This window comes from Bos grunniens, chromosome 7, assembly GCF_055505025.1.
Source record: "Bos grunniens cultivar Pamir isolate PY7600 chromosome 7, Bosgru_T2T1.0, whole genome shotgun sequence".
Classification (NCBI taxonomy): Eukaryota; Metazoa; Chordata; class Mammalia; order Artiodactyla; family Bovidae; genus Bos; species Bos grunniens.
Genome location: NC_141171.1, coordinates 44626453 through 44654370, shown reverse-complemented (window position 1 = coordinate 44654370; position 27918 = coordinate 44626453). Strand labels below are relative to the sequence as shown.

Here is a 27918-nt window from a genome sequence, read left to right as displayed (position 1 = left end):
ACGAGAGACTACAGACACCAGAGTCTGTCTGGTAGCAAGTAAGAGGCTGAAATCTAAATTCAGCATGAGTCTGGGATTCTAAATAAGAACTATATCTATTCTATAGTTGACATGTGTGATGTGCCAGGCCTAGCAGTAAGAACTTGCTTTATCTCATTTTATTGTCAGTCATAACCACCCCCAGGAGGCTGTGGTTGTCATCCTCAACTCATAGACCAGAAACCTTAGGCCCAAAGAGGAAAATGGCATGCCCAAGATCACAGAGCTAGTATGTGATGGAATCTGGATTCCAATCTGCTGTCTCAATCACTAAGTGCCTCCCAGCAATTAAAAAATTATGCACACACTCCTTGTGAAAGGATGCATTAAGTGAAAATAGATACAAGGGCAGTGACTTTCCTAAGCTAGATGTCACGCCTCTGTTAACTGATGGACACTGTTGGCCACACTTCTTCCACATCAAGGTCCACAGGCTTAAGACTTGACCTCTGACCTTGCAACATCACCAAGGGCTTTCCCAGGACAGCTGGCACTCTCTTGGTGCTTTGCCTGGGGCTCCTCATGCAAGATCCAAGCCTGAAACACAGGATTTGTATAATGAGTATCTTGATCACCACATGAAGCCCATAATAAGGCAGAAATAGGGCATCTCTTTTTTATTTCAAACGGAACAATTGTGAGTTTAGGAATATGAGAATCTACCTGGTTCATAGCCTGCCAACAATGGTAACAGAGAACAAGCAGGCCTGTGAAGCACAAAGCCCTCAATCGCAGCCAGAAATTCCCATCAAGGTACAAATCTCAGAAAGAAACAGGGAAACTGAATCCTGCCCTTAACTTGCTTGAAATTCTGCAAATACCTATTTCCATACAACATTGGAGGGAGATTGGAGAGATATTCCCTCTCCACGAGTCAGGGCGGTTTCCTAGGTGGGGCACTTGATCAGCTGAGGCCCAGCTATGATCCCATATTTCTAGCATTTTTCCACCCTCCCTCCACACACACCAATTCCCAGTAATCTGTGCCCTTGGACAGCCCTTTGAGCACAGGAACCAGCAGAAACTCAGAGCCAATGACCATGAAGGAGGCAGCAAAGGGGCTACACACTGTGATTCCTCCCAGGGGCCAGAAGCTGTGAAGGCGATTCATCCCAGTACTGAGCACATGCTGAGGTTTGGGGCCGCAGCCCTGAGGGCCCTGGGCCTGCACTCACACAGGCCACCAGCCAGCAAGGCAGCTTGTCAAGTGAACAGACACTGACAACCAGTGTAACCAGATTGTGATACAGGGGACTTCCTGGTGGTTCAGTGTTTAAGAATTCACTTTCCAATGCAGAGGATGTGGGCTTAATCCCCAGTCAGGGAACTAAGATCCCACATGCTGCAGGGCATCTAAATGCCAACGCCGCAACTACTGAACTGTTTGCCCACAACAAAAGATCCCATGAGCCACAACTAAGACCTGATGCAGCCAAAAATAAGCAAATAAAAAAAAAAAAATGAACTGTGACACAGGACGTGCAGGGTCCTCTGGAAGGACAGGTGGTCACCATTCCTGGCAGAGGGTGTACGTCACGGCAGAATCAGGGAAAACTCCCTGGAGGAACCTCTAAGTTGAGGCTTGAAAATGAGAGGTTACCTTGGCAAAGAAGAGAAGCCGGTAGGGGGAAGGGCAGAGGGCTGTGTCCCTAAACAAAGGACCAATATGGTCAAAGAACTGAAAGCTGCTGCAGCTGGCTTACAGCATGTGCTCCCTGCAACTCCTGCAGGATGAGGAGCGGGGCAGGCAGGGAGACAACCCAGGGCCTGTGCAGGGGAGGCAGGTCCACCACGGCTCAGCAGCCCAGACCCAGCCTCCTCTGAACACACCCTCCTTGGGATGCTCCAGGGGGTCCTGACGTGCCTCGAGCCAGCCTGTCTGGCCATACATTTCATAAGGGGGTCACCACCACGATGAGAATAGCAGGCCTTGTTATTTTGGGGGTTGAGGGTGAGTTAGAGGTGATGTCAGCCTTATCCCAGTGGACCAAGGTAAATTCAAGGAGACAGAGAGTAAAGCTTATCAGGGGCTAGGGGAGAGAGATGTGGAGAGTTACTGTTGACTAGATACAGAGTTTCTGTTCAGGCTGATGAAAAAGTGCTGGAAATGGATAATGCTGATGGAAAATTGCTGGAAATGGAAGGTGATTGTACAACATTATGACTGTATATAATGTCACTAAGTTTTATACATAAAAAAGGTTAAAATGGGAAGTTTTGTGTTAAGTAATTTTACCACAATTTTTTTAATTGCCCAAAGCAGGAGATCACTTAAATTTCCAGTTCTTCCTAGCCCCAGGGAATAATCAACAGTCTAGATATTAACCAGATATATAAAGGTCAAGTCTAGTATCTGACATATAGCAGATGTCAATACACGATGGTTACTATTCTATTATTACTGAATCCACATGGCTTCTCTTGCAATCACCTAAGGATAAATGTATTTGGTATATTACAATTAAGTATTAATTAACAACCACCATAGAATTCCTGTTATAACTCCGCATCACAGATTTTCAAGTTTAAGTTCAGCTTCTCCTTCCATTGCTTCCTCCCATCTCCTGCAATAAGCTGTTTACCATTTCAATTATTTTAGTTCCAACCACTGTGATCACTGTACTTAAAATTCAATCAGGCTTCTAATTTTAAGCATCTTTTTTGCATATAACGCCAACAATTGACAAGCGTCCTGAATTTAACATCTGTTCCCAGCAGTAAATGGTTTTAAATTTGAGAAGTGAAAACACATATAAGGCAATTACGAGCAGTTTTTGCACTGTGATTCATGGCTGGCATCAGCAACTTCCTCCACGACAGCCATGGTCCTGAGAGATGGGGCCACAGCCTGCAGCATTCCGCAACGCAGATGCTGAACAAACCACCTGGACACCCTGCTGCTGCCAAGATGCCTTTTGACTAACAACAAAGGAAAAACCTACTATGCACCAGGAAACCTGCTGGATAATTTTCTAGGCTCTTTCTCGTGTAATCTGAACTTGCCCAGAACCTGGAATAAAGACAGGGTCTCTTGCACTCAGACAGTGCAAGAGAGTCTGGGAGTCTCATTGATGTCCACAGCCAAGAAAGCATGAAAGGTGGCCCCTCATGCTGCCTTAGTGTCTCCCTGATGGTGTTAATGTCTGTGTCAAGGCTCTGTCTGCTGTTCAGAGGATGGCAGGGCAGGAGGAATCTAGCCAGAAACTGTCCCACTGGGCTCACAGACTCGGATGTGAGGTTATGGAAAGAGTGGAGGCAAATACAACCAAAGATGTTTTTCATTCCAACTTGGGAGGTGACACACCAGCTAAGACAAGGAAGGGATCATTAAGTGTATGAAAAGAAAGCGGCCATTTCTTTGGCCTCAAACAAATGTCAATTATACATAAATTAGTAAACTGTGAAAGGAAATAAGTGTAAATGCTAGAAATATACTTTATTATTAAAAATGTCTAAATTTTTCAATTAAGAATTTTAATATTTCCACTAGGCCTTCTAGAACCACATATAAGACAATTACAAGCAGCTCTTGCACTATGATTCACGGCTGGCATCACGTGGCAGCTTCCTCCACAACAGCCACAGTCTTGAGAGGAGATTCTCCAGGCCAGAATACCGGGGTGGGTAGCTGTTCCCTTCTCCAGGGGATCTTCTCAATCCAGGCCTCCCCCATTGCAGGCGGATTCTTTACCAGCTGAGCTACTAGGGAAGCCACTAGAACTACAGCTCCATAACTTAAAAATTCCGTATCATCAGCCTCTATTCAAAAGTCTGAAACCTGGCTTTCCATGAAGGACGCCACTTCCTCAGTCCCTTGGGGATGGGAAGTGGAGTCTTCTCTCTCTCTGCTGTCATTCCAATACTTCCCCACCTTCAATAGCTGCCTCCTTGCATCACCCCATGATTGGCAACTCATTCATCTAACACTTGGGCACCTGGCACCTATCTTCTCCTTTACATCTGCTCCTTCCCCTTTCCTGGGTGGCATAACCTGGGTTATCTGTGTGGATAATCCATCCTGCACCCTGACCTCCACTTTCTAGACCACCTTGTTCTAGGGTCCTCCTCCTGCACTCCATCTCAGCCACCCAGAGTCACACCTTGGACTTTATCTACCAACAGTACTCTCCTGTTACCATCATTCATTCAAATGTTACATCTGACCACACCCTCTTCTTCCCAACATGTTTGTTAGCCTCCTGCCTCCCTGGACCCTCCTTCCTCCTACCTCTCTGCAACCAGCCTTGGACCTCTGATCCACCATCCCTTCTTTGCCCAATCCAGCAGTGCAGTGCAGGCACATGAATAGAAAAACCAATTCAACAGGTTTGTCTTTTTCCTTGTGTAAATCTGAATGTTTTTACTCGTAACTATAATGCTGACTTATATTTGGGGTGTTGTGCCCATGGTTTTTTTTAAACCACCTTACAAAATGATATTAATCTATAGAGGGGTGGTCAGGAAGGCCTTTACTACATTTGAACACAAATCTGAAAGGAAGAGAAGGAGCCACATGGCTTTCTGGGAAGAACATTCCAAGCAGCACAAACAGTAAACCCAAAGGCCTAGAGGCAGCAGCATGCTTGCCAAGTTCAAAGAACAGCAAGGAGACCAGCACAGCAAGAGCAGAGCAAACCAAGGGGGAGTGGGGGAGGGGTAACCTAAGAAACGGACCTCAATGGCAGCAGGAGGCAAACCACAGAGAGCCTCCAAGGCCAGGGACAGACCATGGCTTTTACTCCGAAGGGGCATTTTGAGCGAAGAAGTAATGTGCCCCAACTTGCATTTTGAAAGGCATTCACTGACTTCTGGGTTCAGAATTGCCTCTGGGGCAGAGCTAGAGTGGAAGCAGGGGTTCCAGATAAGAGGCTGTGATCCAACTAAGAGACAGGAAGACAGAAGTGCTAAGAAATGGTCAGAACTACTTTGAAGATAGTATTTTGAAGGTAGAACCAACTAGATAAATAAAGACAGATGAATAAAGAAAACTGATACGTGAGAGCTGGTAGATGATAGATCAATAAAAGAAGTAGGTACATATTTATATCTGAAGACATATCCACAGTTTATGGCTGAGGGAGAAGCCTATCAGAGCAGTATATATGATCTTACATATTAAAAATACATATTTATACATGCCTAACCTGCCAAATAGGAAAAGGAGTACGTCAAGGCTGTATATTGTCACCCTGCTTATTTAACTTATATGCAGAGTACATCATGAGAAATGCTGGGCTGGAAGAAGCACAAGCTGGAATCAAGGTTGTTGGGAGAAATATCAATAACCTCAGATATGCAGATGACACCACCCTTATGGCAGAAAGTGAAGAGGAGCTAAAAAGCCTCTTGATGACGGTGAAAGAGGAGAGTGAAAAAGTTGGCTTAAAGCTCAGCATTCAGAAAACGAAGATCATGGCATCTGGTCCCATCACTTCGTGGGAAATAGATGGGGAAACAGTGGAAACAGTGTCAGACTTTATTTTGGGGGGCTCCAAAATCACTGCAGATGGTGACTGCAGCCATGAAATTAAAAGACGCTTACTGCTTAGAAGGAAAGTTATGACCAACCTAGATAGCATATTGAAAGGCAGAGACATTACTTTGCCAACAAAGGTCCATCTAGTCAAGGCTATGGTTTTTCCAGTGGTCATGTATGGATGTGAGAGTTGGACTGTGAAGAAAGCTGAGCACCAAAGAATTGATGCTTTTGAACTGTGGTGTTGGAGAAGACTCTTGAGAGTCCCTTGGACTGCAAGGAGTTCCAACCAGTCCATCCTAAAGGAGATCGGTCCTGGGTGTTCATTGGAAGGACTGATGCTGAAGCTGAAACTCCAATACTTTGGCCACCTCATGCCAATAGTTGACTCATTGGAAAAGACTCTGATGCTGGGAGGAATTGGGGGCAGGAGGAGAAGGGGACAACAGAGGATGAGACGGCTGGATGGCATCACCGACTCGTCACTCAAACATGAGTTTGAGTGAACTCCGGGAGTTGGTGATGGACAGGGAGGCCTGCCGTGCTGCAATTCATAGGGTCGAAAAGAGTCAGACATGACTGAGCGACTGAACTGAGGAAGATATTTGGAATGATATACACTCAAGTGCTAACAGTGATTCCCTCTGATGAATAGAGGTAGAGGTGCATGGGAAAGCTATCATCTTGTACTTTATATGCATTTGGGGTTTAAACAATGAGTATACATACTCATCGAAGAAGGCAATGGCAACCCACTCCAGTAGTCTTGTCTGGAGAATCCCAGGGACTGGGGAGGGGGGGCCTGGTGGGCTGCCGTCTATGGGGTCGCACAGAGTCAGACATGACTGAAGCGACTTAGCAGCAGCATACATACTCATTAATCATGCTGAATGGGACAGGTCATTTGGTAGTAAATACCACTCCACAAGAGGTGGTGACCCTACACTGGATAACCAAAGGATAATCCCTTTGGTGACATGAGTCAGTCACCTAAGGAGTCAAAAGTTAGATAGCACATTGGACCTAAAGAGTCCCCTCAAGCCTTGGGCTTCCCTCCCAAGATAAACTATTCTGTGTGATCCCCTCACTTCTCTGAGCCTCAGTTCCCTCACTGGCAAGACAAGGATTGACAGTACCTTCCCCAGGTCTGAGATAATATAAAGTGGGCTTCCCAGCCAGCACTAGTGGTAAAGAACCTGGCTGCCAATGCAGGATACACAAGAGATACAGGTTAGATCCCTGGGTCAGGAAGATCCCCTGGAGGAGGTCATGGCAACCCACTCCAGTATTCTTGCCTGGAGAATTCCATGGAGAGAGGAGCTTGGAGGACTACAGTTCATGCAAAGAGTCAGACATGACTGAAGCAACTTAGCACAAATGCAAAGTGTCCTGTACAGGACCCAACACACAGAGACTCTGTAAGCATCAACTCTCCTTCCCTCCCCAGGAAGGATTGCAGGGAAATCCAGTAGATGGGGCTGCTCCCAAAGGCTCAAAACACCCTACCTAATATTGCAGGTTCCAGTGAGGCAGGAAGGGTACTGGCCGAAAAGTGTTTCCAGTGCTCCATCCCTCAAAGCAGGAGGGTCTCCCTCAGAGGGAAGGATACAGCTGCTTCCCTCTCACCCTCTCTGGAGAAAAGCAAAGAGTAAGGTAGAAATACCCCCACTCTACTAGCAACAACATATGGCTGGACTCCCCAGAATTCCAAGTCAAAGGTCAGAAGTTCCTGACAGTGTATGATTTTCTTCTCCTGGCTTGGGAGGAGGCCTTGGGGAGAGGGAAAGAAAAGCTGGATGCTATTTATCTAAAATCACTTATACTTTTCAAGAAGCTATAAAAACTGCATGCTCTTGCCAAATGAATGTCAAAAGAGCTTTGATATCCATTCTGGCCGGAAATGATCCGTTCCCTTCCTAATGCAGATATATGGTTTTTGTGTCTCAGATCTGCCCAGTCAGATGCACAGTGCATTCTTAATTATTTTGAAATGATTAAAAATGGAGTCATAAATCTATGCTTTGACACGACATGGTGATTTGACCCCCAGACATAACGTAATGGGTTATTAACAATGCTTCCCAAATCTATTGAAAATTTTTTTCCAAAGCTATTCACTAATTAATAGCTGTTCACACAATGATCATTTTTGAGTAATTATGGAAGTGTGTCACATTTCTTGTGATGAGAACATAATTATATCCATTAAAATTATTTGTGTAGTTTTTAACCTTCTGCCAAAAATAAATGAGGCCAGTCAAAGGGTAACACGAACGTTGTGACAATACCTAGAGGTTATCTCCTCCGTGACACTTGCTTCCCAGAGTTTGTTCTGTAGCCCAGAAACTTGCTGCTTGTCCTTCAGCTTTTTCAGAGCCCCTGGAGGCAAATGGCACTGAAGCAATGCCTGGGAGGGAGGGTCCCTGTGATCTTGCAGGATTCACACCTCTTCCTCTGTAGCCATCAGGCTGTTCCCCCTCAGCCTCTGTCATCTCCTACACAGCCCCCTTACCCACCTCACCCCTCCAGTTCGTCCTTCTAACCCAGCCCCCAATCACAGTATATATAACTCCCAGCCTGCCCAAACTCCTATTTCCTAGGCCTTTGCTCCACCTCCCTGCACTGACTGGGACCTGCTGGAAGGCAGGCACTCCTCTCACTCATCTCGGTGTCCAGCAGAGCCTGTGAGACTGAACTTGCATCTCCTAAAAAGCCAGAGGAGGAGGGTGTAGACAGCTTGCTTAGTTCACACTTGCACTTGAGGAGCAAGACCAAGTGGGATGAGTCCAACAAAGGCTTGGCTTTTTGCTGGGACTATCTTAGAGTGTGTTTGGAGTTGAAGGGAGGCTTGACTTACTGCCCTCCCAATGTGATGCCCAGGTTCTAGGAAGCCTCCTGCCTCAGATCAAGGTAAATCAAGAAGCCCAAAACCATGGGACTTCTATAAAAAAGTATTTGACATTCATCTGAAATTCTAATTTAACTGGGCATCCTGCATTTTATCCTGTAACTCTAGATGGAGATGAGACAGAGGCAGGGGTCCACCAGATGGGCCTCTCCCCAGCCAGCCCAGGCAGCCTCCCTCATTCCTGAGGTATGAGCTGCTGCAGGGTCACTCCTATCCGCAACACACCAGGGATCCTAGGCTCAGGCTGAAAGCTCTGCAGGAACACAGACGAAACCTTTCCTGAAGGTGTTTTTCATCACAATAACTGCGGGCTCTTGCCTCGGCCGCTGCCGTTGTCCCATACCTCCATACCACCAATTCACCTCTTGTCTAGAGTGCACCTTCACCTTCCAGGAGACAGCCTTCTCCACACCTCCAAGCTCCTGCCAGCATCTCTAGCTGTGGCCACAAGAGACTTCACCACCTGAGGTCACAGGCCTGGGAGGATGGACCTCGAACGGGCCTGGCCCCTGACACTGGATACCACACACTCCAAGAAAGACCTTCTTTTGTAATGTGTGTGAAGCAGTTGTGGGTGGGGGTGGAAGGAGAAGCAGGAGCAAAAGCTAACAGTGCAGTCAGGCCTGTGACCTGTGTGAAATGAAAATATCTCCTGCCATATCAATAAACAAAAAATGTCACAGCCACCAGCAATTTTTGGCCTCCAAATGTGAATGAGGGCTCCCAAAACCTCGATCCAGTCGAAGTTCATCCAAGTTCAAGTCCATTGCATCGGTGATGCCATCCAGCCATCTCATTGCTGTGATATTAGTTTGCTTCCGTCCTGGGACTATAAGCAGGAACCCTGAACTGCAATCTTTGAAGTCTCACCCACGGAGCAGACATGCTGCCTGGGACCCTTTCCCAATTGGGACTCCAGATGTGCTGTGACATGGGACTTCCCAGCACTGATTGAGTCTGGGTGTTGGTCAAAACCCAATTTGGTGATGTTTTCTTTGCTCTATTTCTCTTTTCTTTTAATGTTAATATATTGAAAGTAAGCTAGATAATTCTCTTGCAGGAAGGGGGACCTCTTCCAGGGCCCAAAACTGGGCTCTTGTCTGACACTCGGAAATGAATTGTCCGAGGAGACACATGTGCTGACAAAGCAAGAGATTTTATTGGGAAAGGGTACCCGGCTGGAGAGCAGTAGGGTAAGGGAACCCAGGAGAACTGCTCTGCCACGTGGCTCACAGTCTCGGGTTTTATGGTGATGGGATTTGTTTCAGGGTGGTCTTTGGCCAATTATTTTAATTCAGAGTCTTTCCTGGTGGCGCACACATCGCTCAGCCAAGATGGATGCTAGCGAGAGGGATTCTGGGAAGTGGACAGACATGCGGTGTCTCCTTTCAACCTTTCCTGAACTCTTCCGGTTGGTGGTGGCTTATTAGTTCCATATTCCTTATCAGGATCTCCTGTCATAAAACAACTCATGCAAATGGTTACTATGGTGCCTGGCCAGGGTGGGCGGTTTCAATCAGTGTGCTTCCCCTAACTCCCTAGAAAATATTTGTATTATTTATTTGTATATAATGAGTGTCTTATTTTATTAACAAATCCTTTGAACCTGAGACAAAAGTGAAAACTTTCAGCAAAACACAGTACAAGAACCAAGAACTTTCGGATGTACAAGCTGGATTTAGAAAAGGCAGAGGAACAAGAGATCAAAGTGCCAACATCTGTTGAATCATAGAAAAAGCAAGAGAATTCCAGGAAAACATCTACTTCTGCTTCATTGACTATGCTAAAGCCTTTGACTATGTGGATCACAGCAAACTGTGGAAAATTCCTCAAGAGATGAGAATACCAGACCACCTTACCTGCCTCCTTAGAAGCCTGTATGCAGGTCAAGAAGCAACAGAATGGGTCATGGAACACAAGCTGGTTCAAAATTGGGAAAGCAGCACATCAAGGCTATATATTGTCCTCCTGCTTATTTAACTTATATGCAGGGTACACCATGCGAAATGTCAGGCTGGATGAAGCTCAAGCTAGAATCAAGATTGCTGGGAGAAATATCAACAATCTCAAATATGCAGATGACACCGCCCTTATGGCAGATAGTGAAGAGGAACTAAAGAGCCTCTTGATGAAGGTGAAAGAGGAGAGTGAAAAAGCTGGCTTAAAACTCGACATTCAGAAAACTAAGATGATAGCATCCAGTCCCATCACTTCATGCCAAACAGATGCAGAAAAAATGGAAACAGTGACAGACTTTATTTTCTTAGGCTCCAAAATTACTATGGATGATGACTGAAACCATGAAATTAAAAGACATTTGCTCCTTGGGAAAAAAAACTATGACAAACCTAGACATAGTATTAAAAAGCAGAGACATCATTTTTAAGACGAAGGTCCATATAGACAAAGCTACGGTTTTTCCAGTAGTCATGTATGGATGTGAGAGTTGAACCATAGAGGAAGGCTGAGAGCTTTTGAACTGTGGTGCTGGAGAAGACTCCTGAGAGTCCCTTGAACAGCAAGGAGATCAAACCAGTCAATCCTAAAGAAAATCGAAGGACTGACGCTGAAGCTGAAGCTCCACTGAAGTGAAGAGCTGACTCATTGGAAAAGACCCTGACCCTGGGAAAGATCGAGGGCATAAGGAGAAGAGGGTGACAGAGGATGAGATGGTTGGATGGCATCATCAACTCAATGGACATGAGTTTGAGCAAACTCCAGGAGATAGTGAAGGATAGGGAAGCCTGGCACACTGCAGTCTATGGGGTCACAGAGTCGGACACAACTAACCAACGACTGAAAAACAACAACATAATTCACAAAAGTCAAACTAATCTAACAACTTTTTTTGAATGAGGAAAACTGGTTTAGGAAGTTTCATTGTGGCCTTCCCCTCAGCGGGCCTTACAGATGCTAATAATAGCGATTATAATAGCAATTCAACAAAAAGCTTGGGAAAGAAAAAGTCTAGCTACTTTTTCAATGAGGTAAAAAAAAAACAAAAAAAACATTTTTTAAAGGAATTACCAAAATGAATAAAAACTTCTTTGGATGGTTACTTAGAATGGGATAAATAAAATAGACATTTATATGATTAAAGAAGATTTAATATTACTACCTAAAGTTAATGAGCCAAGTGAAAGTGTTAGTCACTTAGTCATGTCTGATTCTTTGTGACCCCACAGACTGTAGCCTGCCAGGCTCCTCTGTCCATGGAATTCTCCAGTCAAGAATACTGGAGTGGGTTACCATTCCCTCCTCCAAGGGATCTTCCCAACATAGGGATCTAACCCACATCTTCCATATTGCAGACAGATTCTTTACTGTCTGAGCCACCAGGGAACACCCAAGAGGGACCAGCGAGCCATGAGGGACACCTACTGGTCCTCAATATTAAAAGTTAAGCAAATCTGTTCTATTTACCCCAGTTTTAAGTTATATATTTAAAGAGCTAGAAAAATATACACTGAGATATCTGATCAATTATTTTGGGACAGTTAAGCCAAAGGGCCTAACTGTCTTTCTTGGCTCTACCCGACTCTGGGGATTCCAGAGCATTTCATATAAAAGTAGATAAAACAGAGAACAAAAAGAAAAACAAAGTTGGGCATACTCCAGGAGATGGTGAAGGACCACTAAGGAAATATTAACCAAATGCGCTGAGGAAACCAATAGTTACCTGAGCCATACAAAGTAAGTAAAAACTGAGAACTAACGTGCAAGGGCTAATAAAATAAAAACAGTGATTTTGCTTTGGCTTAACTTATAAACTCAGAAAGGCCTTTGCTAAATGCCTTGTACAAACCTTTGAAGATATGATAAATTAAAACTCTAAAGTTATAAAGCATAAAACTTCATAAATTACTTTTCAGTTTGATAAAAATCTTGCCACTGATTTAAGTAACTTTAGGCAACAAAGCCATTCTTTATAAAACTAAACAACTGCCTTTGTCTCGCAAATGTAAAAACCAGAATATGAATGAATACAGGCCCCAAGGCCCTAATTTAGTTCAGTAGTGTCTAATTCTTTGCGACTCCATGAACTACAGCATGCCAGGCTTCCCTGTCCATCACCAACTCCCGGAGCTTGCCTAAACACACGTCCATCAAGTGGGTGATGCCATCCAACCATCTCATCCTCTATCATCCCCTTCTCCTCCTGTCCCCAATCCCTCCCAGCATCAGGGTCTTTCCCAAGGACCTAGACTAAGCCCAATTAAGCAAGCAGGCAACACCTCTAAGACCAAGCGGGAAAAAAAGTGGCAGCTTTAAATCTAAACTGCTGAGAATGTTCCCTCTGCTAAACCTTACAGATTGTTGCTATTGTTCAGTCACTGGGTCATGTCCCACTCTTTGCGACCCCATGGACTTCAGCACACCAGGCTTTCCAATCATCTGAGCAAGCCACTTTAAGTTATTTCAACTGTTTATCAACTAGCAACTTTATACCAATATTGTAATACCCAGTTCATACCTAACTTTTAGTTAAACCATGAGATCTCTAGTTTGTAATGGCTGTCTACACATTACACATGAGCTATCTCTACTTCTAAAAGGTATTATTAGATTTAGAAAGAGATCTATTTAACTTTAATAAAAAGTACTTACATTTAAAGAAAACTGGCCAAGACAACTTTCAGGTTCACGTGAAATGAGAAATATTTACTATCAAGTTGATAGCTGATATTAATGTTTAAGTTTGTGGATCTAATTAATATAGACATCATTAAAAGTCATCAAAATTAAGTATAATACTTTATTGCATCTCAGTTTAATAAACAGGAAATAAATCAACATGATAAAACTTTAAGGTAAATGTAAATGAGATAAGAACTTTGGGATAAAAGGTTTAAGGTAATCATATTTTAGAAATGTTGACTTGAAATGATCTTTCCAAATGTTTGGTAACTTAAGATTCTAAAACTGTGAATTTAAGTTAAGTGATGAAAGTTTATTTATTTAAAAGATACTGAGACATCAATTACTAAATAAAAAATTAAAAGTATTTGAGAATATTAATGAAAATGTTTGGTATCACCTAAGATGTTCTCCATAAGAAAATAAATGTTTTTTAGAAATGATCACTTATGTTTAAGCTCACCAATTTGTAAAATGCCATATAAACATATTTATAAAATTAGGGTTTTAAAACTTGAAGATTCTAATCTAAACATGTAATTAAAACTATTAAAAATCATACAATAAGTTTTCAGGATAAGAAGGAAATAAAATGTATATTTTCAGTAAAGAAGATATGAGAAATGAAATAACATTTCAGTGAGAAAAAATGAGCTGGTTACTTTTACTTTGATGAAAAATGAAAGGCTGATACAAAAAGTGATGAGAGATTATGAAGAGGAACTCTGAACAAAAAGTTTTATTCATAATCAGGATTAACTAAATTTAGATTGAAGTTAATTAAGTCAATAGACCTTGTTAAGTGAGCTAATGCAAGACTGGAAATTTTCTCTCTCTCTACAGATTGTGTGAGTTTCTGTGCCCTTAAATGATGTATATGTATCTTGTTTGTGACCTTGGTTAAATGAATAGATATTGTTTCAGTGACCTATGATCCTGTGTTTTAAAATCTTTTTCATCTTTCTAACAAAATCCCCAAATATCAAGATCTAACCAAGTTTTTTAGCCTCCAGCTGACTCTAGGATGGATGCCTCAAAGAAATATCTCTGAGGAACCTCAGAAAGACATGAAAGTGTAGTCTCTCAGTCATGTCTGACTCTTTGTGACCTTATGGACTGCAGCCCATGAGGCTCCTCTGTCCATGGGATTTTCCAGGCAAGAACACTGGAGTGTGTTGCCATTTCCTTCTCCAGGAGATCTTCCAGACCAGGGATCAAATTCAGGTCTCCCACATTGCAGGCATATTCTTTACCCTCTGAGCCATCAGGGAATCCCTCTGAGGAATCCCAGAGATCAATGCTAAGCTAAGTTTATTTGGTATTTTTAATTCAAAAACATTCTCAAGAAATTGAAAGTGAACTTTAGGCTGTCATATATAAATATCATTAATACAGATACTACAAAATTTATATGAAATCCCTAACATTTGACATGTCCTGATATAATGTTATCAGTCATAATTCTAGTAATTATATTAAAATGTTATGTTCAGTTCAGACGCTCAGTCGTGTCCGACTCTTTGCAACCCCATGAATCGCAGCACGCCAGGCCTCCCTGTCCATCACCAACTCCCGGAGTTCACTCAAACTCATGTCCATCGAGTCAGTGATGACATCCAGCCATCTCATCCTCTGTCGTCCCCTTCTCCTCCTGCCTCCAATCCCTCCCAGCATCAGGGTGTTTTCCAATGAGTCAATTCTTTGCATGAGGTAGCCAAAGTACTGGAGTTTCAGCTTTAGCATAATTCCTTCCAAAGAACACCCAGGGCTGATCTCCTTTAGAATGGACTGATTGGATCTCCTTGCAGTCCAAGGGACTCTCAAGAGTCTTCTCCAACACCACAGTTCAAAAGCATCAATTCTTCGGCACTCAGCCTTCTTCACAGTCCAACTCTCACATCCATACATGACCACTGGAAAAACCATAGCCTTGACTAGATGGACCTTTGTTGGCAAAGTAATGTCTCTGCTTCTTAATATGCTATCTAGGTTGGTTATAACTTTCCTTTTAATTTCATGGCTGCAATCACCATCTGCAGTGATTTTGGAGCCAAAAAAACTAAAGTCTGAAACTGTTTCCACTGTTTCCCCATCTATTTCCCATGAAGTAATGGGACTAGATGCCATGATCTTAGTTTTCTGAACGTTGAGCTTTAAGCCAAGTTTTCCACTCTCCTCTTTCATCAAGAGGCTCTTTAGTTCTTCTTCACTTTCTGCCATAAGGGTGGTGTCATCTGCATATCTGAGGTTATTGATATTTCTCCCAGCTATCTTGATTCCAGCTTGTGTTCTTCCAGCCCAGCATTTCTCATGATGTACTCTGCATATGAGTTCAATAAGCAGGGTGACAATATACAGCCTTGACATACTCCTTTTCCTATTTGGAACCAGTCTGTTGTTCCATGTCCAGTTCTAACTGTTGCTTCCTGACCTGCATACAGGTTTCTCAAGAGGCAGGTGAGGTGGTCTGGTATTCCCATCTCTTTCAGATTGTCCACAGTTTATTGTGATCCACACAGTCAAAGGCTTTGGCATAGTCAATAAAGCAGAAATAGATGTTTTTCTGGAACTCTCTTGCTTTTTCCATGATCCAGAAGATGTTGGCAATTTGACCTCTGGTTCCTCTGCCTTTTCTAAAGCCAGCATGAACATCTGAAAGTTCACGGTTCACATATTGCTGAAGCCTGGCTTGGAGAATTTTGAGCATTACTTTGCTAGCGTGTGACATGAGTGCAATTGTGCAGTAGTTTGAGCATTCTTTGGCATTGCCTTTCTTTGGGATTGGAATGAAAACTGACCTTTTCCAGTCCTGTGGACACTGCTGAGTTTTCCAAATTTGATGGCATATTGAGTGCAACACTTTCACAGCATCATCTTTCAGGATTTGAAATAGCTCAACCGGAATTCCATCACCTCCACTAGCTTTGTTCATAGTGATGCTTTCTAAGGCCCACTTGACTTCACATTCCAGGATGTCTGGCTCTAGACGAGTGATCACACCATCGTGATTATCTGGGTCATAAAGATCTTTTTTGTACAGTTCTTCTGTGTATTCTTGCCACCTCTTCTTAATATCCTCTGCTTCTGTTAGGTCCATACCATTTCTGTCCTTTATCGAGCCCATCTTTGCATGAAATGTTCCCGGTATCTCTAATTTTCTTGAAGAGATCTCTAGTCTTTCCCATTCTATTGTTTTCCTCTATTTCTTTGCGTTGATCGCTGTGGAAGGCTTTCTTATCTCTCCTTGCTATTCTTTGGAACTCTGCATTCAAATGGGTATATCTTCCCTTTTCTCCTTTGCTTTTTGCTTCTCTTCTTTTCACAGCTATTTGTAAGGCCTCCTCAGACAGCCACTTCCCTTTTTTGCATTTCTTTTCCTTGGGGATGGTCTTGATCCCTGTCTCCTGTACAATGTCACTAACCTCCATCCATCGTTCATCAGGCACTCTATCTATCAGATCTAGGCCCTTAAATCTATTTCGCACTTCCCCTGTATAATTACAAGGGATTTGACTTAGGTCATACCTGAATGGCCTAGTGGTTTTCCATACTTTCTTCAATTTAAGTCTGAATTTGGCAATAAGGAATTCATGATCCAAGCCACAGTCAGCTCCTGGTCTTGTTTTTGCTGACTGTATAGAGCTTCTCCATCTTTGGCTGCAAAGAATATAATCAATCTGATTTCGGTGTTGACCATCTGGTGATGTCCATGTGTAGAATCTTCTCTTGTGTTGTTGGAAGAGGGTGTTTGCTATGACCAGTGCGTTCTCTTGGCAAAACTCTATTAGCCTTTGCCCTGCCTCATTCCATATTCCAAGGCCAAATTTGCCTGTTACCCCAGGTGTTTCTTGACTTCCTACTTTTGCATTCCAGTCCTCTATAATGAAAAGGACATCTTTTTGGGGTCAGTCTAGTCAATCTGATCACATGGACCACAGCCTTGTCTAACTCAGTGAAACTAAGGCATGCCATATGGGGCCACCCAAGACGGGTGGGTCATGGTGGAGAGGTCTGACAGAATGCGCTCCACTGGAGAAGGGAATTGCAAACCACTTCAGTATTGCTGCCTTGAGAACCCCATGAACAGTATGAAAAGGCAAAATGATAGGATACTGAAAGAGGAACTCCCCAGGTCGGTAGGTGCCCAATATGCTACTGGAGATCAGTGGAGAAATAACTCCAGAAAAAATGAAGGGATGGAGCCAAAGCGAAAACAATACCCAGTTGTGGATGTGACTGATGATAGAAGCAAGATCCGATGCTGTAAAGAGCAACATTGCACAGGAACCTGGAATGTTAGGTCCATGAATCAAGGCAAATTGGAAGTGGCCAAACAGGAGATGGCACGAGTGAACATCAACATTCTAGGAATCAGCGAACTAAAATGGATTGGAATGGGTGAATTTAACTCAGATGACCATTATATCTACTACTGTGGGCAGGAATCCTTTAGAAGAAATGGAGTAGCCATCATGGTCAACAAAAGAGTCCGATGCAGTACTTGGATACAATCTCAAAAACAACAGAATGATCTCTGTTCGTTTCCAAGGCAAACCATTCAATATCACAGTAATCCAAGCCTATGCCCCAACCAGTAAAGCTGAAGAAGCTGAAGTTGAACAGTTCTATGAAGACTTACAAATGTTATTTTATCAGTCATAATTCTAGTAATTATATTAAAATGTTATATGTTGCAGACTGTATACAGGTCAGGAAGCAACAGTTAGAACTGGACATGGAACAACAGACTGGTTCCAAATAGGAAAAGGAGTACATCAAGGCTGTATATTGTCACCCTGCTTATTTAACTTACATGCAGAGTACATCATGAGAAACGCTGGGCTGGAAGAAGCACAAGCTGGAATCAAGATTGCCAGGAGAAATATCAATAACCTCAGATATGCAGATGACACCACCCTTATGGCAGAAAGTGAAGAAGAACTAAAGAGCCTCTTGATGAAAGTGAAAGAGGAGAGTGGAAAAGTTGGCTTAAAGCTCAATGTTCAGAAAACTAAGATCATGGCATCTGGTCCCATTACTTCATGGGAAATAGATGGGGAAACAGTGGAAACAGTGTCAGACTTTATTTTTCTGGACTCCAAAATCACTGCAGATGGTGATTGCAGCCATGAAATTAAAAGACGCTTACTCCTTGGAAGGAAAGTTATAACCAACCTAGATAGCATATTAAGAAGCAGAGACATTACTTTGCCAACAAAGGTCCATCTAGTCAAGGCTATGGTTTTTCCAGTGGTCATGTATGGATGTGAGCTGGACTATTAAGAAAGCTGAGCACTGAAGAATTGATGCTTTTGAACTGTGGTGTTGGAGAAGACTCTTGAGAGTCCCTTGGACTGCAAGGAGATCCAACCAATTCATTCTAAAGGAAATCAGTCCTGGGTGTTCTTTGGAAGGAATGATGCTAAAGCTGAAACTCCAATACTTTGGCCACCTCATGTGAAGAGTTGACTGATTGGAAAAGACTCTGATGCTGGGAGGGATTGGGGGGCAGGAGGAGAAGGGGACAACAGAAGATGAGATGGCTGGATGGCATCACCAACTTAATGGGCATGAGTTTGAGTGAACTCCGGGAGTTGGTGATGGACAGGGGGGCCTGGCATGCTGCGATTCATGGGGTCGCAAAGAGTCGGACACGACTGAGGGACTGAACTGAACTGAAACATCTTGAATAAATAGATCACATTTACAATGTAAAATAATTGTAATAGTATGATTCTAGGTATGGGAAGAGGCAACAAGAGAAATATCTCCTGGATGCTATTAGGTTAGAAGACATAAGATGCAGAGAATATTTTATTATTTATCAATGAGCCTAATCCAGAAATTAACACACAGAATGACATATCAATGAGGACCTTCACCTGATCTGGGATGATCCAGATCAGCACCATGGGACCAAAAAAAAACGGTCATGATATGTGTCCCAAATATGGTCAAATTTATGACCACATGGAGGGACTGTGAAATGAAAATATCTCCTGCCATATCAGTAAACAAGAAATGTCACAGCCATCAGTGATTTCTGGCCACCAAATGTGAATGAGCGCTCCCAAAACTGATCCAGCCGATGCTGCCACCTTCCACGGTGATTGCTGAGGAGCTGGGGGAGTACGAGAAGCAGCCATCTGCCACTCCTTAAGGTGAACAAGGAAACAGGATTGTTCCAGGTAGCTGAGGTGCTTATGAAAGGAACGAGTCCAGCAAGCCCAGAGACTTGCATCTTCCCAAACAGAGAATGCTAAATTCCTTAACTCTGATCTTGATGTTCAGACTGCCTGCTCCCTTTGTCACAAACTTGTATACAGCCTGACTTACCTTCCTGCCTCCTTGGAGCAGTTTTCTCAGAGCTATTAGGATGCTGTCTCCTGGGCTTGGAGTTCTAAACATTCCCACTGGATAAAATAACTCTCTACTTATAGGTTGCACACAAATTTTTAGTGGATACCTGTCTCCCCCTACTCCCCATCCCCAGGAGGTCTTCCCGGAAGAGGAGGCTTCCAGAAGTTTCCCTCCAGTTCCCCAGATTCATTCTGTCACTTGACCAATAAATACATACTGCACCCTATTCTGTGCCAGGAACTGTTCTGGATAGTTGGGATACATCACAGAGAAAAAGAACAAAGATTCCTGCCTTGTAGCATTGAATTGTACAGCAACCCAGAAATGCCAAAACTCAGCAGCAAAATAGTCAAACAGATCAAAGAGGAAACCAAGCTTACACCACCTGTGTGAAAAACAGGCAATGCTGACTTGGAATGAAAGCATTAGATTATTTAGAGAAAAGCAGAGAGGAACCAAATAACTCAAACACAATAAAATAAGGACATTAATAAATACACCTAAGAGTGTGCCTCAGGGAAAACGAGAGTTAAAATAGTCAAATATCTGGCAAGTAACAAAAAAGACAAAATGCTAAATGAGAAAACATGGAGCAGATACAGGGAAAACATAAAAAGTATAAGGCACTCAAGTTGTTGTTGTCTAGTTGCTCATTGTGTTCAACTCTCTGCAACTCCATGGACTATAGCCCGCCAGTCTCCTCTGTCCATGGGATTTCCCAGGCAAGAAAACTGGAGTGGGTTACCAAGTCTTCTTCCAGGGAATCTTCCCAACCCAGGGATTGAACCCAGGTATCCTGCATTAACTGGCAAGTTCTTCACCACTGAGCCACCAGGGGAGCCCCTTAGACACTGGTACCCATGGACAACTCATCCTCAACAAGGAGGCAACAACATACAACAGGGAAAAGGCAGTCTCTTCAGCAAGTATTGGGAAAGCTGGACAGCTAAGTGTAAGTCAACGAAGCTAGAACACTCCTTCACAGCAAATACAAAAATTAACTCAAAATGGCTTAAATACTTAAACACAAGACATGACATAAAACTCCTAAAAGAGAGCATAGGCAAAACATTCTCTGACATAAACTGCACCAAGGTTTTCTTAGGTCAGTCTCCCAAGGCAATAGAAGTGAAATCAAAAATAAACAAACTTATAAGCTTTTTTTTTTTTTGCAACAGCAAGGAAACCGTAAACAAAACGAAAATACAACCTATAGACTGGGAGAAAATACTTGCAAATGATGCAACTGCTGCTGCTGCTAAGTCGCGTCAGTCGTGTCCGACTCTGCATGACCCCATAGACAGCAGCCCACCAGACTCCGCCATCCCTGGGATTCTCCAGGCAAGAACACTGGAGTGGGTTGCCATTTCCTTCTCCAATGCATGAAAGTGAAAAATGAAAGTGAAGTCGCTCAGTCATGTCTGACTCTTAGCGACCTCATGGACTGCAGCCTACCAGGCTCCTCCGTCCATGGGATTTTCCAGGCAAGAGTACTGGAGTGGGGTGCCATTGCCTTCTCCTGATGCAACTGACAAGGGTTTAATTTCCAAAATATACCAATAATTCATATAATTCAATAACAAAAACAAACAATCCAATCAAAAAATAAGCAGCAGACCTAAATAGACATTTCTCCAAAGAAGACCTACAGATCACCAATAGGCACATGAAAAGATGCTCAACATTACTAATTATTGAGCTTCCCTGATAACTTAGCTAGTAAAGAATCTGTCTGGCATGCAGGAGACCCCTGTTGGATCCCTGGGTTGGGAAGATCCCCTGGAGGAGAGCATGGCAATCCATTCCAATATTCTTGCCAGGAGAATCCACATGGACAGAGGAGCCTGGCAGGCTACAGTCCATGGAATCACAAAGAGGCCAATAGGCACATGAAAAGATGCTTAACAGTACTAATTATTAGAGAAATGCGAATTAAAACTACAAGGAGATACCACCTCACACAGGTCAGAATGGCCATCATTAAAAAGTCTACAAATAAATGCTGGAGAGGATGTGAAGAGAAGGCAAGCCTCCTACCTTGTTGATGGGAATGTAAGTTGGTGCAGCCACTGTGGAAAACAGTATGGAAGTTCCTCAAAAAATTAAAAATAGAGTTGTCATAAGATCCAACAATTCCACTCGGGCATATACACAGACAAAACTGTAATTTGAACAGATACTTGCACCCCAATGTTCATAGCAGCACTATTCATAATAGCCAAGATATGGAAACAATATAAATGCCCATTGACAGATGAGTAGATAAAAAAGAAATGGTATATATACACAATGGAGAGCTGCTCAGCCATCACAAAGAATGAAATAATGCCATTCGCAGTAACGTAGGTGGACCTAGAGATTCTCATACTAAGCCAGGTAAGTCAGAAAGAGAAAGACAAATGTTACCATATATCACTTACAGGTGGAATCTAAAATACAGCACAAGTCAACATATTTATGAAACAAAAACAGACTCACAGATACAGAGAACAGACTGGTTGCCAACGGGATGGGAATAGGAGCGGGAAGGATTTGGAGTTTGGGATCAGCAGAAGCAAACTATTATATAGAGAATGGATAAACAACGAAGTCCTATTGTATATCACGGGGGACTATATTCAATATCCTATGATAAACTATACCAGAAAAGAACAATAAAGTTTTATTTCTACATATAGAATATATCTGAGTCACTTTGCTGTACAGCGGAAATTAACACAACACTGTAAATCAACTATACTTCAATAAATTTTTTTTAATTTTTAAAAACTTTCACCACCCCCCAAAAAAATTGTAAGGCATTTAGCTATTATTTTTTGCTAATTAATTTGAAGATCTCAATAACATGGATGATTGGGGAAAACAGAACTTACAAAAATCAATCCTCTAAGAATTCTTTAATACCAATAATCGTGGGAAAAGTTACAGAATATTTACTTCCAAATATTAAAAGGCTTCATTCCCACGTGTCAAATTTAACTTTCAAGAAACTGCTAATTCTTGTCATGTGAACTGTTTTAATATGTAAAAACAAGTTGAATAGCAATCTAACTTATTTTATGGCACTATCCTAACTCTGACACTAAAATCTGAGAGCAATAGTAAACATGTATACTCCGCACTTAAGAAAATAAGTGTAAGGATTATCAGATATAAACGAATATATATAGAATGGATAAATAAAAAGGCCTATTGCATAGCACAGGAAACTATATTCAATATCCTGTGATAAACCATAATGGAAAAGAATGTATAAATATCTATAACGGAATCACTTTGCTGTATAGCAGAAATTAACAACATTGTATATCAACTATACTTCAATAAAATAAATTTTAAGAAAAGAAATGTAATAATCCTAAATAAAATACCATAAAATAGAGTTCAATGAATATTAAAAGTATAATGCTTAACAGTAAAGTAGATCTATCCCAGGACTCTAAAAGTGATTTAGTGTTAGGAAATAGTCAGTCATATAATCTCCCAGAGCATGGCATCAATTTTTTAGTGACAGTCTTATGCTTAGACTCTTGTTAAATGTAACATCTTTACCTTATGAAAATTCTAATTCTGGGAATAGAATGACACTTGCTAAACATAATAAATATATATTATATAAAGAATTTATCTCCCATGAGGATCCTAGTTATTCAAATAATTGTATATTTAATAAGTGTATGACATTATCGATGGGAAGAAAATACATAAATACTCTCCTCAGTTATTCTAGTTCCTTCACATTGTTGAAATAAACCTTTCAATCAATGTGTAAGGTTATATTAAGTAATTCCTTCTCCTCCTCTTCCCATCAAGTGGGTACATCTTAGAACCAATAGCTTAAATCTAAGGAAATCAGATTTATCTCAAATGAACAACTCACTTCACACTTACTGATGTAACTCTCCAGCTTTCATATGAAAATCAGGAACAAGACAGGGATGCTCATTATCACCATTATTATCTGAGACTATTGAGAAAGGCCTGACCAGTACAATAAGAAATAGCACTTAAAACTGTAACTATTAAAAATGAGACTATACTGTCATCTTCATTCATTCACTCATAATAAGATTGTTTTCCTGTGAAATTTGAGACAATTTAAAAAACTATCAGAACTAAAAAGAGTTCGGTACCATGTTACTAATATTCAAAACTCATGAGTTGGCAAGGGTCTGGTGAAACAGACATAGTCATACGTTGTTCATAAGAATTTAAGTTGGTACAGCCCTTTTGGAAACAATTTGGCTACAGGTATTAGAAATCTTAAAATATTCATACAAAAATAAACAAAAGTTAATTCCCCTTATAGTAGATACTATTGCTTTTCCAAAAGATTTTAGATTTTTCTGACAGAACCTAAACTTTGGGGTGTATTCAGCCAAGATTTAAGGCAAGCATGGTAGTTCTGTTACCATTTGCCAATGATGGGTCAGGAATACACATTCAACTTAGACCATGGAAAGGGAAGTCTGCTTGAAACATTAACCTCTGCAAATAGAATAAATTATTTATTCTCTTAAGAACAAATCCCTTCTGCCTCTACCCTTTTCTCTCCTCCTCGAGATTCTATCAAATAATGATGTGATTCTTGGAGCTATGGCAGTTATCTTGGATCATGAGGGCACACGTTGTCAATACACTGAAAAACAGAAAGCACCTGTGCTCTTAATGACATTACTGAGCCACTACCCCAGCCTGTATAGTATTTCCCTAAATTCGCATCTGAACACATAGCAGGCATCCATCATTCTTGGCTGTCTGACATCTTTTTAATAACCCCATGATATTTTGGTAGTTTCACATAAGTCTTACCTCCCTGTACTAAGAATTCAAAGATCTACTTAGACTTCCTTTTTGCTAGACTGCAGACATGTGTCCCAAATTCTGCCAGCATGGTTCACCCATACGAGACTAGATTCAGAAGGGAGAGGTGAAATGACAGCAAAGAGCTCAGTTTTCTAATAGTGTGCTGGTGGAGGCAACTGGTCCTCCTAAATAATCTGTGGCAGAGTTTCTGGAGTCTAGAACCTGGGAGTCATTAGAGCAAAGCAACAGGAATTGGCATATGGGGTCACAGAGTCAGACAAAGCAGCAGCAGCAGCAGTGTTTCACTATTAATAGGAAGTCCCACAATGGGATGGAGCATGGATTCTAGCTGCACTGTTCCTGGCAGTCATATCTGAGACTAGTTGTCTGCATCACCACCCCAACTCCCCAGAGATACCTATTATCTTGTGTAAAGATTCCTTTCTGCTTAAATATACCCCGTAGATTCTCTCATTTGCAAACAAGAGCCTGAACCTTTAATTCTATGTCTAGCAAACCATTTCAAAGAAAATAATTCAAAATCTAAAAGGAGCCCTATACACAGATGACCATTGCTGTATTATTTATAATAGGTGAAAGAAATTTTAAACCAGCTAAATGTCCCACAATGAGAAAATTATTAATGAGTAATTTATAATAAATCCAGTTGAAGTCTGTAAAATGTATATAATATGGAAAACTACTAAAACCATAATGCAGTAGGGCAAAATCATATAGAGTTTGACCATAGCCATGTTAATAGAACAAGTCTCATAAGCATTTCTCCCATTTTTATTTATCCACCAAGTTCCTCCTATGATCTGTATAGTCGAAGTTATGGTTTTCCCAGTAGTCATGTACAGATGTGAGAGTTAGACCATTAACAAGTCCGAGCACTGGAGAACTGATGCTTTCAAATTGTGGTGCAGGAGAAGACTCTTGAGAGTCCCTTGGACAGCAAGAAGATCAAACCAATCAATCCTAAAGGAAATCAACCCTGAATATTCATTAGAAGGACTGATGCTAAAGCTGAAACTCCAATACTTGGCCACCTGATGCAGAAAGCTGACTCACTGGAAAAGATCCTGATGCTGGGAAATATTGAGGGCATGAGGAGAAGGGGGTGACAGGATGAGATGGTTGGATGGCATTAGCAACTCAATGGACATGAGTTTGATCAAACTCTGGGAGATAGTGAAGGACAAGGAAACCTTGTGCACTGTGGTCCATGGGATCACAAACAGTCAGACACAACTTGGCAACCAAACAACAACCATCTCCTATGGTAAATACCTTGGCGTGTCTGCACAGCCCATGAGTCACCCCATCTTCCCTCAGAATTTGCCTTTCCACATCACAAGTTTGGGTCCTGGCAGCCAAGCTTGTCCCTCATGACCCCTGCTCCCTGAGCACAGTTGACTAGATCTGGGGAGACCACGAGAGCCAAGCTGAGTCAGTGAAAATCTTCTCCAGGTATTTGAACTCAAATATTAATGTTAACTTCCTTGTGTGACTGGAACTGTGTACCAAGTGAGAGAGGTGGAGGGAAGGGGGAAGAAGGGGAGGCTGGAGTAGGGGAAAGAGACAGGAAGAGAGTGGACAACTTTCTAAATTCTCATCTCAGTCTATTCTTGAGTTCTAACTTCCTCCTCCTCTTTGGGTTGTGGAAGAAACTCCTATGTCATGAAAACTTTTTGCCACTAACTAGTATGAATGGGCTTCTGTTCCTCGGAACCAAAGATGGTTTTACTAGCACATTTCTAAAGGTGAAACCTCAGGATGCCATGGGCAATCTGAGGGCATCTCACTTTCAGCATCCCTGACTTATTTCCTGTCCACTTTCACCTTCCCAGAGACTGAACCTTGTACCTCAGCCTACACAAGCAGGTCAAAGTCACTCTTAGCAAATTTGGCCAAACTAGCTTGGACCCTGAGCTCCCTTCATTGGACTGGTCAGGGTGGGGAACAAGGGAAGGATGGGAATGAGGAAAGCCTAAAGGTATCTATATAAAAATGGACTTGTCTTATGGAATATTACTCAGTCATAAAAAGGAACAAAATTGTACAATTCATAGAGAAAGGGATGTATCTAGAGACTGTCATACAGTGTGAAGTATGTCAGAAAGAGAAAAACAAATAATGAATATTGCTTATACATTCAGTTAAGTCACTCAGTCATGTCTGACTCTTTGCAAGCCCATGGACTGCAGCATGCCAGGCCTCCCTGTCCATCACCAACTCCCAGAATTCACCCAAACTCATGTCCATTGAGTCAGTGATGCCATCCAACCATCTCATCCTCTGTCGTCCCCTTCTCCTCCTGCCCTCAATCTTTCCCAGCATCAGGGTCTTTTCAAATGAGTCAGTTCTTCACATCAGGTGGCCAAAGTATTGGAGTTTCAACTTTAGCATCAGTCCTTCCAGTGAACACCCAGGACTGATCTCCTTTAGGATGGACTGATTGGATCTCCTTGCAGTCCAAGGGACTCTCAAGAGTCTTCTTCAACACCACAGTTCAAAAGCATCAATTCTTCGGTCCTCAGCTTTCTTAATAGTCCAGCTCACATCCATACATGACTGCTGGAAAAACCATAGCCCCGACTAGACGGACCTTTCTTGACAAAGTAATGTCTCTGCTATTTAATATGCTGTCTAGATTGGCCATAACTTTCCTTCCAAGGAGTAAGCGTCTTTATATTTCATGGCTGCAGTCACCATCTGCTGTGATTTTGGAGCCCAGAAAAATAAAATAGGCCACTGTTTCCCCATCTATTTGCCATGAAGTAATGGGACTGGATGCCATGATCTTTGTTTTCTGAATGTTGAGCTTTAAGCCAACTTTTCCACTCTCTTCTTTCACTTTCATCAAGAGGCTCTTTAGTTCTTCCTTACTTTCTGCCGTAAGGGTGGTGTCATCTGCATATCTGAGGTTATTGATATTTCTCCCAGCTATCTTGATTCCAGCTTGTGTTCTTCCAGCCCAGCACTTGTCATGATGTACTCTGCATATGAGTTCAATAAGCAGGGTGACAATATACAGCCTTGACATACTCCTTTTCGTATTTGGAACCAGTCTGTTGTTCCATGTCCAGTTCTAACTGTTGCTTCCTGACCTGCATACAGGTTTCTCAAGAGGCAGGTGAGGTGGTCTGGTATTCCCATCTCTTTCAGATTGTCCACAGTTATTGTGATCCACACAGTCAAAGGCTTTGGCATAGTCAATAAAGCAGAAATAGATGTTTTTCTGGAACTCTCTTGCTTTTTCCATGATCCAGAAGATGTTGGCAATTTGACCTCTGGTTCCTCTGCCTTTTCTAAAACCAGCTTGAACATCTGGAAGTTCATGGTTCACATATTGCTGAAGCCTGGCTTGGAGAATTTTGAGCATCACTTTGCTAGCATGTGAGATGAGTGCAGTTTTGTGGTAGTTTGCATCTCTTCTTTTCACAGTGGTGAATATATGTCAACCCCAATCTCCCAATTCACCTCCACCCCACTGATTCTGGTTATTCACATGTTTGTTCTCTACATCTGTGTCTGTTTCTGCTTTGCAAATAAATCCATTTCTCTAGATCCACATATAAGCCTCTTACCCTTCCTCATCAGAGGGCAGACAGACTGAAAACCACCTTCACAGAAAACTAACCAATCTAATCACATGGACCACAGCCTTGTCTAACTCAATGAAACT

General features: G+C 42.1%; 1 long non-coding RNA gene across 18 annotated transcripts in view; it reads right to left on the bottom strand.

The window, feature by feature from the left end:
- LOC147369365 (uncharacterized) overlaps positions 1-27918 on the bottom strand; it is a 166979-nt gene that overhangs the window by 103095 nt on the left and 35966 nt on the right. For 10 of the 18 annotated variants that reach the window (XR_015167390.1, XR_015167398.1, XR_015167391.1 and 7 more), the window contains one exon: positions 494-576. The exons of 7 other annotated variants lie outside the window; for them this stretch is intronic. This is a non-coding gene — a long non-coding RNA (uncharacterized LOC147369365). Of the gene's footprint in view, positions 1-493; positions 577-21458; positions 21515-27918 lie in introns of those variants that run through there. One more of the 18 variants, XR_015167395.1, reaches the window with a different exon arrangement.